This window comes from Leiobunum rupestre, assembly GCF_980474605.1.
Source record: "Leiobunum rupestre chromosome 9 unlocalized genomic scaffold, qqLeiRupe1.1.hap1 SUPER_9_unloc_1, whole genome shotgun sequence".
Lineage (NCBI taxonomy): Eukaryota > Metazoa > Arthropoda > Arachnida > Opiliones > Sclerosomatidae > Leiobunum > Leiobunum rupestre.
This window is the reverse complement of record NW_028324280.1, coordinates 88,325-103,002: the sequence shown is the minus strand read 5'-3', so window position 1 is coordinate 103,002 and position 14,678 is coordinate 88,325. Positions and strand designations below refer to the sequence as shown.

Sequence of the window (14,678 nt, the reverse complement as noted above, 5' to 3'; positions counted from 1 at the left end):
TGGTTTTCCCCCTTTCAGTCCTCTCCTCCATTATGGATACCCAAGGAGTGGATGCTAGACTCCCCGTTTAGGGCAGAGGCAATGGCCGACGAGCGGGAGGCAAGTAAGAGGGGTAAAATAAAGGCGCGAAAAGAGGTTGTTCTGTGTTATTCCTGTGGTTTTATTCGTAACCCAAGGTTCGTAAATCGTGCATGTTCTAAGTGGTTGGCTGAAGGAACCGGTTTTCATAACGTAAATTCGCGGGTTTCGGTATGGTGGGTAGAGACAGCGCGCCCCTCATTTTTAGGTCATTGGGTTCCAGCCAAGATGTTCCGCGTAAAGAGAAAACACGAAATAAGCCCCTCTCCATTTTTTCTCTCTTCCCGTCTTCCGTGGACAGTGAGTCGCCGCCGGGGGCCCGCCGCCCGCGGCAGCTACATTACCAAGATATAAAGTGGCAAGGCTTATTTTTGGTAAGTACAAAATCATTTATTATATATTGCTCTATAATTAACTATATTTGGAATTAAACATTTTTGTTCTATTTATCTCAAAGTCATGATTATTCCTAACATTAATAGTATTAAACTTAATATGATATATCTTTTGTTAAAGTAGATTAGGAATTTATAATTTTAATATTTATAGAGGAGTTCGGATTTAAAATGTTATATTTTTTTAATAATGATCTCAAAGATCTGACTTTTGAAATGTTTGTTACTTTTTCTAAGTATCAATAAAACATGACATTAAATTTATATTGTGCCAAGGTTCATTTTTATATTTTACATAAACTACATCACCTAAAACAATTAATAGATAAAAGTTAGCTATATTATTTTGTTTAAAAAATATATCTCTGTCTCCGTTTTATTATTTAATTTCGTGGTTTGTTTTGATATTTTGTATTTTTGGGTTACTCCCCTAATCCATGCGGCTGTCCCATGATAAAACCTTCTATAAAACATTTTCCAAAAGTCCTTTTTTAGATTCAACTATTTAAATTACATTTAAGATTAAAATTTAGAACAAAAAATATATTTCACAATTAGAATTTGTTAATAAAATTTTAACTTTGGACTTCATTCCAAAACCAGAAAAGGCCATTTCAGAGTGGATTTTACCGCGGAAATGTTTTTGTTTAGAGATAAACGTTAGTTAGTTAGTTAGTTAGTTAGTTAGTTAGTTAATTAGTTAGTTAGTTAGTTAGTTAGTTAATTAGTTAGTTAGTTAGTTAGTTAGTTAGTTAGTTAGTTAGTTAGTTAGTTAGTAAGTAAGTAAGTAAGTAAGTAAGTAAGTAAGTAAGTAAGTTAGTACTATTTTAAGTACAAGCCTTAAGTAGAATAAAATGAAAACCAATTTTCTCGCCATTTTATTTTGTTCAATTTTGATACTAACATGTATTTTATTCACGGAAAGATGCTGCCAGTTGTTAAAAAAAGGCCAAGAGTTGACCGAAATAATATTATCGTCTGGGCGAACTTTTAATTGCATAAAAAAGCAGCGTCAAAATGATAGGATGAAGGTATTTTCCTGTTAAAAGACGCAAATCCCATCCCGCGAAAATAAATGAGTAGCCAACGGCACGCGGTGTTCCCAGGTGGTCTCCCTCCCAAGTACTGACCGCGCTCGACGCTGCTTAACTTCGGTGATCAGACGAGAACCGGTGTATTCAGCGTGATATGGCCGTTGCCGCTAGAGTGTAATTGATAGCGGTGGACAAGCCGCGACTAGCCAGGTCCTGGTAGGTTGGTGATCGCCGAGGGCCACCGGCTGCATGCGGCTCCAATAGAACGTTCTATACACTCTTTTTAGAAACGTTTACTGGGCGCCGATATTATCGTACAGACAACCAACGAGCAAGCCCTTTACCGCAGAAATTTCATCCCCCCCCCCCCCCCAAACCAGTTTTTTCATCACCCTCCCCGTAGACTGTAAGGTGATGGCGGTCGATTGGGAAGGCGCGTTTACGAATCTATAAAATTGGTGTGGTGTGCTTTCCCCCTTTGGAGTTCGGAGGAGGTGAAGGTTTGGCCGGTTTTTCGTCTTAGAGAAATATATTTATCTGGCAAACCCGTAAGAAATTGAGAGCAGTCAATTTTTATTAGTAGCGTAGTTGCTAGCCTAGGCTTCACATATTTCCGGCTTTGCTTTCCGCGCCTTTTTTCTTATTTTAAATGATTTTTGTAATAAATGTATGATGGCAAATAAGAAAAATTCTAGAAAATACTAGTCCCAAATCCACGTGTTTAAGATGAAACTTAGATCATGAAAATATCCTTAACCCCAAACATACTTCAACACCTAGGGTGCCTCCTACAACTCCTAAAAGGTACGTCTCTAAAATATTCATATAAAGACAGGACATAAGCCGAATTCTCTTAAACCAAAGAATAACAAAAGTTGTTAGTCCTGCTGAACCAGCTCTATAGTCTGTATGAAAAGTGACCGGTTATGGTCCACTTTTATAGAACGCTCTATTCGCTTATAATAAATTTTTCCTAAATGGTCATTTAAACGCGTTTGACGTTTCACGTAGAATCTAGTACACTTAATACGTTATTTATGGTCCTATAAACCACCATTTAGATTTTTTTTCCATACGGCCCGGTAAAGTGGCCCACTCTACTGTCTCTAGCCGATGACCCCAAAAGTGCCAGTCCGGGCCTGGCGGTGTACCTCTATTTCACGGATTGAAGATATCGTCTTCTCCTTTGTTCGCGCGATGGCTACAAACGTTGTCATCTCCCACCAGGACCAACATTCGGTGACGTAATTATGAAATATTTGAAATGCTCGAATTCTCTCTTTTTACTTTGTTAAACAGTGACGGCTCCTAGCGGGTTATCGCTTCTCGGCCTTTTGGCTAAGATCAAAGTGTAGTATCTGTTCTTATCAGCTTAATATCTGATACGGGTCCCATCGGGGCCCAAGATATTAAACTTATTTTTGGACGGCGGCGGAGTGGTCGGAGCTTGCTCCACCTCCGCCACGGGTCGGCCTGGTATTGCAGTAAATCCGGGATCGGCCCACTTCTCTCTTGAAATCAAAAATCAAACGCTCTTATAATGGCGCACTGCGCAACACAGTATTTCCGGGAAATGTTATTTGGCTGTCTTTATATATATTTCTTTATTATAATATATTGCCCCTCTGACGTCATAAGTGGTAAAATCCTTATTGTCGAATAGTTAATAATGAAGAATCGGAAAGATTCCAGTTTTTGAATTTTCTTTTACCTAGTTATACACTCTTTTTCGCGGTATTTTCACGGAGGATAGGAAGGGAGGCGAAGTAGGAGGGATGAATGGCGGCAAGATTGCGGCAGCTACGCTACGTCTAGCCGCCATTTTTCCGAAATTTTCCCGCCGCTAAGCTTCTTACAAGGATGCTGCCGCGTTCATCCCTCCTACTTCGCCTCCCTTCCTATCCTCCTTGGTATTTTCCTGGGCGCGTCCATGCTTGGTTTTCCCCCTTTCAGTCCTCTCCTCCATTATGGATACCCAAGGAGTGGATGCTAGACTCCCCGTTTAGGGCAGAGGCAATGGCCGACGAGCGGGAGGCAAGTAAGAGGGGTAAAATAAAGGCGCGAAAAGAGGTTGTTCTGTGTTATTCCTGTGGTTTTATTCGTAACCCAAGGTTCGTAAATCGTGCATGTTCTAAGTGGTTGGCTGAAGGAACCGGTTTTCATAACGTAAATTCGCGGGTTTCGGTATGGTGGGTAGAGACAGCGCGCCCCTCATTTTTAGGTCATTGGGTTCCAGCCAAGATGTTCCGCGTAAAGAGAAAACACGAAATAAGCCCCTCTCCATTTTTTCTCTCTTCCCGTCTTCCGTGGACAGTGAGTCGCCGCCGGGGGCCCGCCGCCCGCGGCAGCTACATTACCAAGATATAAAGTGGCAAGGCTTATTTTTGGTAAGTACAAAATCATTTATTATATATTGCTCTATAATTAACTATATTTGGAATTAAACATTTTTGTTCTATTTATCTCAAAGTCATGATTATTCCTAACATTAATAGTATTAAACTTAATATGATATATCTTTTGTTAAAGTAGATTAGGAATTTATAATTTTAATATTTATAGAGGAGTTCGGATTTAAAATGTTATATTTTTTTAATAATGATCTCAAAGATCTGACTTTTGAAATGTTTGTTACTTTTTCTAAGTATCAATAAAACATGACATTAAATTTATATTGTGCCAAGGTTCATTTTTATATTTTACATAAACTACATCACCTAAAACAATTAATAGATAAAAGTTAGCTATATTATTTTGTTTAAAAAATATATCTCTGTCTCCGTTTTATTATTTAATTTCGTGGTTTGTTTTGATATTTTGTATTTTTGGGTTACTCCCCTAATCCATGCGGCTGTCCCATGATAAAACCTTCTATAAAACATTTTCCAAAAGTCCTTTTTTAGATTCAACTATTTAAATTACATTTAAGATTAAAATTTAGAACAAAAAATATATTTCACAATTAGAATTTGTTAATAAAATTTTAACTTTGGACTTCATTCCAAAACCAGAAAAGGCCATTTCAGAGTGGATTTTACCGCGGAAATGTTTTTGTTTAGAGATAAACGTTAGTTAGTTAGTTAGTTAGTTAGTTAGTTAGTTAATTAGTTAGTTAGTTAGTTAGTTAGTTAATTAGTTAGTTAGTTAGTTAGTTAGTTAGTTAGTTAGTTAGTTAGTTAGTTAGTAAGTAAGTAAGTAAGTAAGTAAGTAAGTAAGTAAGTAAGTAAGTTAGTACTATTTTAAGTACAAGCCTTAAGTAGAATAAAATGAAAACCAATTTTCTCGCCATTTTATTTTGTTCAATTTTGATACTAACATGTATTTTATTCACGGAAAGATGCTGCCAGTTGTTAAAAAAAGGCCAAGAGTTGACCGAAATAATATTATCGTCTGGGCGAACTTTTAATTGCATAAAAAAGCAGCGTCAAAATGATAGGATGAAGGTATTTTCCTGTTAAAAGACGCAAATCCCATCCCGCGAAAATAAATGAGTAGCCAACGGCACGCGGTGTTCCCAGGTGGTCTCCCTCCCAAGTACTGACCGCGCTCGACGCTGCTTAACTTCGGTGATCAGACGAGAACCGGTGTATTCAGCGTGATATGGCCGTTGCCGCTAGAGTGTAATTGATAGCGGTGGACAAGCCGCGACTAGCCAGGTCCTGGTAGGTTGGTGATCGCCGAGGGCCACCGGCTGCATGCGGCTCCAATAGAACGTTCTATACACTCTTTTTAGAAACGTTTACTGGGCGCCGATATTATCGTACAGACAACCAACGAGCAAGCCCTTTACCGCAGAAATTTCATCCCCCCCCCCCCCCCCAAACCAGTTTTTTCATCACCCTCCCCGTAGACTGTAAGGTGATGGCGGTCGATTGGGAAGGCGCGTTTACGAATCTATAAAATTGGTGTGGTGTGCTTTCCCCCTTTGGAGTTCGGAGGAGGTGAAGGTTTGGCCGGTTTTTCGTCTTAGAGAAATATATTTATCTGGCAAACCCGTAAGAAATTGAGAGCAGTCAATTTTTATTAGTAGCGTAGTTGCTAGCCTAGGCTTCACATATTTCCGGCTTTGCTTTCCGCGCCTTTTTTCTTATTTTAAATGATTTTTGTAATAAATGTATGATGGCAAATAAGAAAAATTCTAGAAAATACTAGTCCCAAATCCACGTGTTTAAGATGAAACTTAGATCATGAAAATATCCTTAACCCCAAACATACTTCAACACCTAGGGTGCCTCCTACAACTCCTAAAAGGTACGTCTCTAAAATATTCATATAAAGACAGGACATAAGCCGAATTCTCTTAAACCAAAGAATAACAAAAGTTGTTAGTCCTGCTGAACCAGCTCTATAGTCTGTATGAAAAGTGACCGGTTATGGTCCACTTTTATAGAACGCTCTATTCGCTTATAATAAATTTTTCCTAAATGGTCATTTAAACGCGTTTGACGTTTCACGTAGAATCTAGTACACTTAATACGTTATTTATGGTCCTATAAACCACCATTTAGATTTTTTTTCCATACGGCCCGGTAAAGTGGCCCACTCTACTGTCTCTAGCCGATGACCCCAAAAGTGCCAGTCCGGGCCTGGCGGTGTACCTCTATTTCACGGATTCAAGATATCGTCTTCTCCTTTGTTCGCGCGATGGCTACAAACGTTGTCATCTCCCACCAGGACCAACATTCGGTGACGTAATTATGAAATATTTGAAATGCTCGAATTCTCTCTTTTTACTTTGTTAAACAGTGACGGCTCCTAGCGGGTTATCGCTTCTCGGCCTTTTGGCTAAGATCAAAGTGTAGTATCTGTTTCCAATATCAGTTCTATACCGCGATCTTAGTCTAAGCCGAGAAGTGTTTATACGCCTTTAAGGCGAGTTATACGTGCCTGCTCGTCTACCTGCCAAGCTGATTCGGCATTCTACACCGACCCAGTTCCTGTGCCAGTTGAAGTTCCTGTTCCTGCTCCTGCGTTCCAGTCGCTGTTTGGCTCATCCCAGCGGTTCCTGAGTATCCGGTTTCCGCTTCGGCGGTCACCACCATCGTCGCCATGCCTGCCGTGTCGTCGCTGCCGTGTAAACCACAGTCCGAGCCTTCGTCCTCCAAGAAGGCCACGGCAAGAATCAAGTTCGACGGGGTCAATGTAGAAGATTTGGCTGTAGCTCTTTTCGACTGCATTGGCCCCAAGAGTATCACCGTCTTCCAGATGATTGGAAAAGCGGAATGCCAGATCACCTTTAAAGATGCTTTCTGCTATCAGAAGGCTGTGGATGCCGGCATTATTGTCGGTGACAAGCACCTCAACATCGTTGGAGTCGCCGATCCGGTTACGCAGATAACAATCAAGGATGCTCCCAGCTGGTGGGAGCTACCCTTTCTGAAATCTGCCTTAAAGAATTATTGTGAGGTACTCTCAGAAACATGGGAAACATTTCAAAAAGGCCCGTTAAAAGACGTCCGCAATGGAAATCGGCGGCTAGAAGTAAAGATCAAGAGTCCAATCCCGAACCTGATGACCATCAGCGGGCATCGCATCCAACTTGTCTATCAAGGTGTCCAGCGAATGTGTTTTTACTGCCGTAAAGACAGTCATCAGGTTCGGGATTGCCCGAAGAAGAAAAAGAAAAAGGCGCAATCAGCTCCAGAAGATTCGGACATCCTAGGGCATATTCCAGCCCCCGAAGACACTGGCAACTTACGAAACTCGACCCCAGCACCACTGGCAGAACGGGAAACCGCTACCGATGCTGCTGACCATCAAGAACAGATGGACGAATCTATACCAGAAGTAGGGTGTTTTGAGGGGGGTGAAGATGGCTGGAGTCTCTCTTCGCCAAAGTCTTCCCTTAAAGCATCTGAATTGCCAAAAATGTCTAACGGCTACGCAAACGCTGTGAAGACTCCGCCACAGCGCACACCCGTTCCAGAGTCATCTCCCAACTCGAAACACCCAGTATACGAGAGTCCGATCTACGAACGAGATTGGCAGTTTTCAGAAATGACCGATTGCGAAATAGAGAACTTTTGCCAGCGTGCAGGAAACTTTGTCACGGAGTCACCTGAGCTACTCAGATGGCGTGAAGAATTCTTAACTGAGGCACGTCAAACTTTGCAGACTCGCAGGAAACGAGTACAGACTTCCCCATCAGGAACATTTACCAAAAAAGGGAAAAAATAGGCCCTTATGGTGATATGTAAATATGTTTTTAAATTACTTTCTTAGTTTTAAATACGCTTTTATTGTAAATTTTAACTTTACAATTTTAAAAGTTATTTTTATATAAATTTTAAAAGATTATTGTATGCTTAATATGAATAGCTCACCTGATACGTACCGCGGAACCTGTTTACCCTGTAAAAGAAAATTTAAAAATTATTTAGAACCTATTGTTAAAAAAAAAAAACTTACCTGATATACTTACCTTGAAAACTGTAGAACCTGAAAAACAAAAAGAAAAAATTAGAATTGTATGCTTAAATTTAAATTAATTTATAGGATACTAATACCTGAAGTAAATTATATTTACTTACCTTCACTCGACATGTAGATAACTGTAAATAGTATTGTAAATTATCGCGTCTAATTTTATTTTTGGAACAACAAGTATTTTTACGCTCGTTTAGCGCTTTGACTGATGTATGCAACAATCCATTTTTTTGTTTAATACAGTGTTCGCGATAATTTAAATTTTTTAATAACGCGGACACTTGTAACCTTGACAACGAATTTTAAATAAACAAATTCAGTATCTGTTCTTATCAGCTTAATATCTGATACGGGTCCCATCGGGGCCCAAGATATTAAACTTATTTTTGGACGGCGGCGGAGTGGTCGGAGCTTGCTCCACCTCCGCCACGGGTCGGCCTGGTATTGCAGTAAATCCGGGATCGGCCCACTTCTCTCTTGAAATCAAAAATCAAACGCTCTTATAATGGCGCACTGCGCAACACAGTATTTCCGGGAAATGTTATTTGGCTGTCTTTATATATATTTCTTTATTATAATATATTGCCCCTCTGACGTCATAAGTGGTAAAATCCTTATTGTCGAATAGTTAATAATGAAGAATCGGAAAGATTCCAGTTTTTGAATTTTCTTTTACCTAGTTATACACTCTTTTTCGCGGTATTTTCACGGAGGATAGGAAGGGAGGCGAAGTAGGAGGGATGAATGGCGGCAAGATTGCGGCAGCTACGCTACGTCTAGCCGCCATTTTTCCGAAATTTTCCCGCCGCTAAGCTTCTTACAAGGATGCTGCCGCGTTCATCCCTCCTACTTCGCCTCCCTTCCTATCCTCCTTGGTATTTTCCTGGGCGCGTCCATGCTTGGTTTTCCCCCTTTCAGTCCTCTCCTCCATTATGGATACCCAAGGAGTGGATGCTAGACTCCCCGTTTAGGGCAGAGGCAATGGCCGACGAGCGGGAGGCAAGTAAGAGGGGTAAAATAAAGGCGCGAAAAGAGGTTGTTCTGTGTTATTCCTGTGGTTTTATTCGTAACCCAAGGTTCGTAAATCGTGCATGTTCTAAGTGGTTGGCTGAAGGAACCGGTTTTCATAACGTAAATTCGCGGGTTTCGGTATGGTGGGTAGAGACAGCGCGCCCCTCATTTTTAGGTCATTGGGTTCCAGCCAAGATGTTCCGCGTAAAGAGAAAACACGAAATAAGCCCCTCTCCATTTTTTCTCTCTTCCCGTCTTCCGTGGACAGTGAGTCGCCGCCGGGGGCCCGCCGCCCGCGGCAGCTACATTACCAAGATATAAAGTGGCAAGGCTTATTTTTGGTAAGTACAAAATCATTTATTATATATTGCTCTATAATTAACTATATTTGGAATTAAACATTTTTGTTCTATTTATCTCAAAGTCATGATTATTCCTAACATTAATAGTATTAAACTTAATATGATATATCTTTTGTTAAAGTAGATTAGGAATTTATAATTTTAATATTTATAGAGGAGTTCGGATTTAAAATGTTATATTTTTTTAATAATGATCTCAAAGATCTGACTTTTGAAATGTTTGTTACTTTTTCTAAGTATCAATAAAACATGACATTAAATTTATATTGTGCCAAGGTTCATTTTTATATTTTACATAAACTACATCACCTAAAACAATTAATAGATAAAAGTTAGCTATATTATTTTGTTTAAAAAATATATCTCTGTCTCCGTTTTATTATTTAATTTCGTGGTTTGTTTTGATATTTTGTATTTTTGGGTTACTCCCCTAATCCATGCGGCTGTCCCATGATAAAACCTTCTATAAAACATTTTCCAAAAGTCCTTTTTTAGATTCAACTATTTAAATTACATTTAAGATTAAAATTTAGAACAAAAAATATATTTCACAATTAGAATTTGTTAATAAAATTTTAACTTTGGACTTCATTCCAAAACCAGAAAAGGCCATTTCAGAGTGGATTTTACCGCGGAAATGTTTTTGTTTAGAGATAAACGTTAGTTAGTTAGTTAGTTAGTTAGTTAGTTAGTTAATTAGTTAGTTAGTTAGTTAGTTAGTTAATTAGTTAGTTAGTTAGTTAGTTAGTTAGTTAGTTAGTTAGTTAGTTAGTTAGTAAGTAAGTAAGTAAGTAAGTAAGTAAGTAAGTAAGTAAGTTAGTACTATTTTAAGTACAAGCCTTAAGTAGAATAAAATGAAAACCAATTTTCTCGCCATTTTATTTTGTTCAATTTTGATACTAACATGTATTTTATTCACGGAAAGATGCTGCCAGTTGTTAAAAAAAGGCCAAGAGTTGACCGAAATAATATTATCGTCTGGGCGAACTTTTAATTGCATAAAAAAGCAGCGTCAAAATGATAGGATGAAGGTATTTTCCTGTTAAAAGACGCAAATCCCATCCCGCGAAAATAAATGAGTAGCCAACGGCACGCGGTGTTCCCAGGTGGTCTCCCTCCCAAGTACTGACCGCGCTCGACGCTGCTTAACTTCGGTGATCAGACGAGAACCGGTGTATTCAGCGTGATATGGCCGTTGCCGCTAGAGTGTAATTGATAGCGGTGGACAAGCCGCGACTAGCCAGGTCCTGGTAGGTTGGTGATCGCCGAGGGCCACCGGCTGCATGCGGCTCCAATAGAACGTTCTATACACTCTTTTTAGAAACGTTTACTGGGCGCCGATATTATCGTACAGACAACCAACGAGCAAGCCCTTTACCGCAGAAATTTCATCCCCCCCCCCCCCCCAAACCAGTTTTTTCATCACCCTCCCCGTAGACTGTAAGGTGATGGCGGTCGATTGGGAAGGCGCGTTTACGAATCTATAAAATTGGTGTGGTGTGCTTTCCCCCTTTGGAGTTCGGAGGAGGTGAAGGTTTGGCCGGTTTTTCGTCTTAGAGAAATATATTTATCTGGCAAACCCGTAAGAAATTGAGAGCAGTCAATTTTTATTAGTAGCGTAGTTGCTAGCCTAGGCTTCACATATTTCCGGCTTTGCTTTCCGCGCCTTTTTTCTTATTTTAAATGATTTTTGTAATAAATGTATGATGGCAAATAAGAAAAATTCTAGAAAATACTAGTCCCAAATCCACGTGTTTAAGATGAAACTTAGATCATGAAAATATCCTTAACCCCAAACATACTTCAACACCTAGGGTGCCTCCTACAACTCCTAAAAGGTACGTCTCTAAAATATTCATATAAAGACAGGACATAAGCCGAATTCTCTTAAACCAAAGAATAACAAAAGTTGTTAGTCCTGCTGAACCAGCTCTATAGTCTGTATGAAAAGTGACCGGTTATGGTCCACTTTTATAGAACGCTCTATTCGCTTATAATAAATTTTTCCTAAATGGTCATTTAAACGCGTTTGACGTTTCACGTAGAATCTAGTACACTTAATACGTTATTTATGGTCCTATAAACCACCATTTAGATTTTTTTTCCATACGGCCCGGTAAAGTGGCCCACTCTACTGTCTCTAGCCGATGACCCCAAAAGTGCCAGTCCGGGCCTGGCGGTGTACCTCTATTTCACGGATTCAAGATATCGTCTTCTCCTTTGTTCGCGCGATGGCTACAAACGTTGTCATCTCCCACCAGGACCAACATTCGGTGACGTAATTATGAAATATTTGAAATGCTCGAATTCTCTCTTTTTACTTTGTTAAACAGTGACGGCTCCTAGCGGGTTATCGCTTCTCGGCCTTTTGGCTAAGATCAAAGTGTAGTATCTGTTCTTATCAGAGGAGGACTTCTGGAACCGCCGGACAGCGATCCCTTGCGTGGTGGATCCAACACTACGGATTTCAGGAACAGCTAGGCAGGAACAGGATCAGCGACGGACTGGAGCGGTAATACAGGTAAGTATTCTTCCCTTTACAGGTGCGTACGGTTCCCGGCCTTTGGCTTCGAAAAAAGGAGCAATGCCATGACTGCTGCAACGTCGAAGATACTGGAGGAACAAGCCCTTGTTCCAGTCTTGATGTCAGCTTCAGCTCTCAAAGCCGCTTCGGTCAAGGTGAAGTTCGATGGTGTCGACGTGGAAGACGTAGCACTTGCTCTGTTCAACCACGTTGGCCCAAAGAACGTTACCGTTTTCCAAATAATCTCCAAGAATGAAGCCCAGATCACCTTCAGAAATGAAGCCAGCTACCAGAGAGCCGTTGACAGTGGAATCGTCGTTGGAGACAAGCCACTGGATGTTATCAGCATAGTCGACCCTATATCGTATATCAACGTGAAAGATGCCCCGAGCTGGTGGGAGTTGGCCATCTTCAAAAAGGCGCTTAGAACATGCTGCGAAGTACTCACGGAAACTTGGGAGACATACCAGAACGGAGTTTTGAAAGACGTCCGAACCGGAACTCGGCGACTGCAAGTGAAAATTAAGGGTCCAATCCCGAACCTGATGATGATCAATGGGCATCGTATCCAAATTACCTACCGTGGCGTCCAAAGAATGTGCTTTTTCTGCCACAAAGACACTCATCAGGTTCGGGATTGTCCGAAAAAGAAGTCAAGAGCCCGTCAAACTTCAGAGTCAGCGAGAGACCCAAACCCGCTACTTGTAAATCCAGAGCATGGAAGAAACTCACCATCGCCTCAAGTTGGAAAGGAAACCGCCAGTGCCACCACCCGAGAAGACCTACAAGAAAACTTACCATACTTACCTGAAATACTTACCGAACCAAACGACTCCAGAACCTCCAACGAAAGCTTTTACTTGGCAACACCCTCTCCAAAGACCGTAGATCCTCCAGCCACAATCTGTTCCTTCGCCGACGCTTTGAAATCACCGCCACATCACGAACCTCAACCAGAAACTGAAAGCGAACCTGACTCCAACGAACATGACAGCCCCACAACCAGACCAAGATTCGATCCATTAGACTGGAACTATAACGAGGTGCCAGGCCTTAACCGACTGAAGAAAAACGAACTACAAGCCCTCCTCGAAAAAATCAATGCCAGAGCCCCCACACGTTCAATTAGCCTAACCCGGACAGCAGAAGACCTCGTCGTAAGAATAACTGACCTCCTGAAAAACTATCCCAAAAGACGACGGAGTAGAACTCCAGAAAAAGAAATTAAAAAAGGAAAAATATGATTTAAATTTAATTTTTAAATTTTTAACATAGTTCTTTACTCGACTTTTATACGATGATCCTTTTTAAACGATTGTTCGCGCTAATTTAATTAATTAAACCGTGAACAAATATATAACAAATGAAAAATGTAAAAATGTAAAAAACGACAATCTTTTAATAAACAATTAAAAGTATCTGTTCTTATCAGCTTAATATCTGATACGGGTCCCATCGGGGCCCAAGATATTAAACTTATTTTTGGACGGCGGCGGAGTGGTCGGAGCTTGCTCCACCTCCGCCACGGGTCGGCCTGGTATTGCAGTAAATCCGGGATCGGCCCACTTCTCTCTTGAAATCAAAAATCAAACGCTCTTATAATGGCGCACTGCGCAACACAGTATTTCCGGGAAATGTTATTTGGCTGTCTTTATATATATTTCTTTATTATAATATATTGCCCCTCTGACGTCATAAGTGGTAAAATCCTTATTGTCGAATAGTTAATAATGAAGAATCGGAAAGATTCCAGTTTTTGAATTTTCTTTTACCTAGTTATACACTCTTTTTCGCGGTATTTTCACGGAGGATAGGAAGGGAGGCGAAGTAGGAGGGATGAATGGCGGCAAGATTGCGGCAGCTACGCTACGTCTAGCCGCCATTTTTCCGAAATTTTCCCGCCGCTAAGCTTCTTACAAGGATGCTGCCGCGTTCATCCCTCCTACTTCGCCTCCCTTCCTATCCTCCTTGGTATTTTCCTGGGCGCGTCCATGCTTGGTTTTCCCCCTTTCAGTCCTCTCCTCCATTATGGATACCCAAGGAGTGGATGCTAGACTCCCCGTTTAGGGCAGAGGCAATGGCCGACGAGCGGGAGGCAAGTAAGAGGGGTAAAATAAAGGCGCGAAAAGAGGTTGTTCTGTGTTATTCCTGTGGTTTTATTCGTAACCCAAGGTTCGTAAATCGTGCATGTTCTAAGTGGTTGGCTGAAGGAACCGGTTTTCATAACGTAAATTCGCGGGTTTCGGTATGGTGGGTAGAGACAGCGCGCCCCTCATTTTTAGGTCATTGGGTTCCAGCCAAGATGTTCCGCGTAAAGAGAAAACACGAAATAAGCCCCTCTCCATTTTTTCTCTCTTCCCGTCTTCCGTGGACAGTGAGTCGCCGCCGGGGGCCCGCCGCCCGCGGCAGCTACATTACCAAGATATAAAGTGGCAAGGCTTATTTTTGGTAAGTACAAAATCATTTATTATATATTGCTCTATAATTAACTATATTTGGAATTAAACATTTTTGTTCTATTTATCTCAAAGTCATGATTATTCCTAACATTAATAGTATTAAACTTAATATGATATATCTTTTGTTAAAGTAGATTAGGAATTTATAATTTTAATATTTATAGAGGAGTTCGGATTTAAAATGTTATATTTTTTTAATAATGATCTCAAAGATCTGACTTTTGAAATGTTTGTTACTTTTTCTAAGTATCAATAAAACATGACATTAAATTTATATTGTGCCAAGGTTCATTTTTATATTTTACATAAACTACATCACCTAAAACAATTAATAGATAAAAGTTAGCTATATTATTTTGTTTAAAAAATATATCTCTGTCTCCGTTTTA

General features: G+C 40.3%; 5 non-coding genes and 3 pseudogenes across 5 annotated transcripts; 5 read left to right on the top strand and 3 right to left on the bottom strand.

Annotated features, from left to right (window-relative positions):
* Positions 1-1,554: 1,554 nt before the first annotated feature.
* Positions 1,555-1,673, bottom strand: LOC149920852 (5S ribosomal RNA). The gene has a single exon (XR_016477681.1). It is a non-coding gene; the product is annotated as a 5S ribosomal RNA (ribosomal RNA).
* A 1,152-nt stretch (positions 1,674-2,825) lies between these two features.
* On the top strand, positions 2,826-3,017 carry LOC149920851 (U2 spliceosomal RNA). The gene has a single exon (XR_016477593.1). It is a non-coding gene; the product is annotated as a U2 spliceosomal RNA (small nuclear RNA).
* A 1,983-nt stretch (positions 3,018-5,000) lies between these two features.
* LOC149920850 (5S ribosomal RNA) lies at positions 5,001-5,119 on the bottom strand. The gene has a single exon (XR_016477680.1). It is a non-coding gene; the product is annotated as a 5S ribosomal RNA (ribosomal RNA).
* A 1,153-nt stretch (positions 5,120-6,272) lies between these two features.
* On the top strand, positions 6,273-6,431 carry LOC149920849 (U2 spliceosomal RNA; annotated as a pseudogene).
* A 1,786-nt stretch (positions 6,432-8,217) lies between these two features.
* On the top strand, positions 8,218-8,408 carry LOC149920848 (U2 spliceosomal RNA). The gene has a single exon (XR_016477677.1). It is a non-coding gene; the product is annotated as a U2 spliceosomal RNA (small nuclear RNA).
* A 1,979-nt stretch (positions 8,409-10,387) lies between these two features.
* Positions 10,388-10,506, bottom strand: LOC149920847 (5S ribosomal RNA). Its single transcript, XR_016477679.1, has one exon. It is a non-coding gene; the product is annotated as a 5S ribosomal RNA (ribosomal RNA).
* A 1,152-nt stretch (positions 10,507-11,658) lies between these two features.
* On the top strand, positions 11,659-11,763 carry LOC149920846 (U2 spliceosomal RNA; annotated as a pseudogene).
* Positions 11,764-13,223: 1,460 nt separating this feature from the next.
* On the top strand, positions 13,224-13,401 carry LOC149920845 (U2 spliceosomal RNA; annotated as a pseudogene).
* Positions 13,402-14,678: the final 1,277 nt, after the last annotated feature.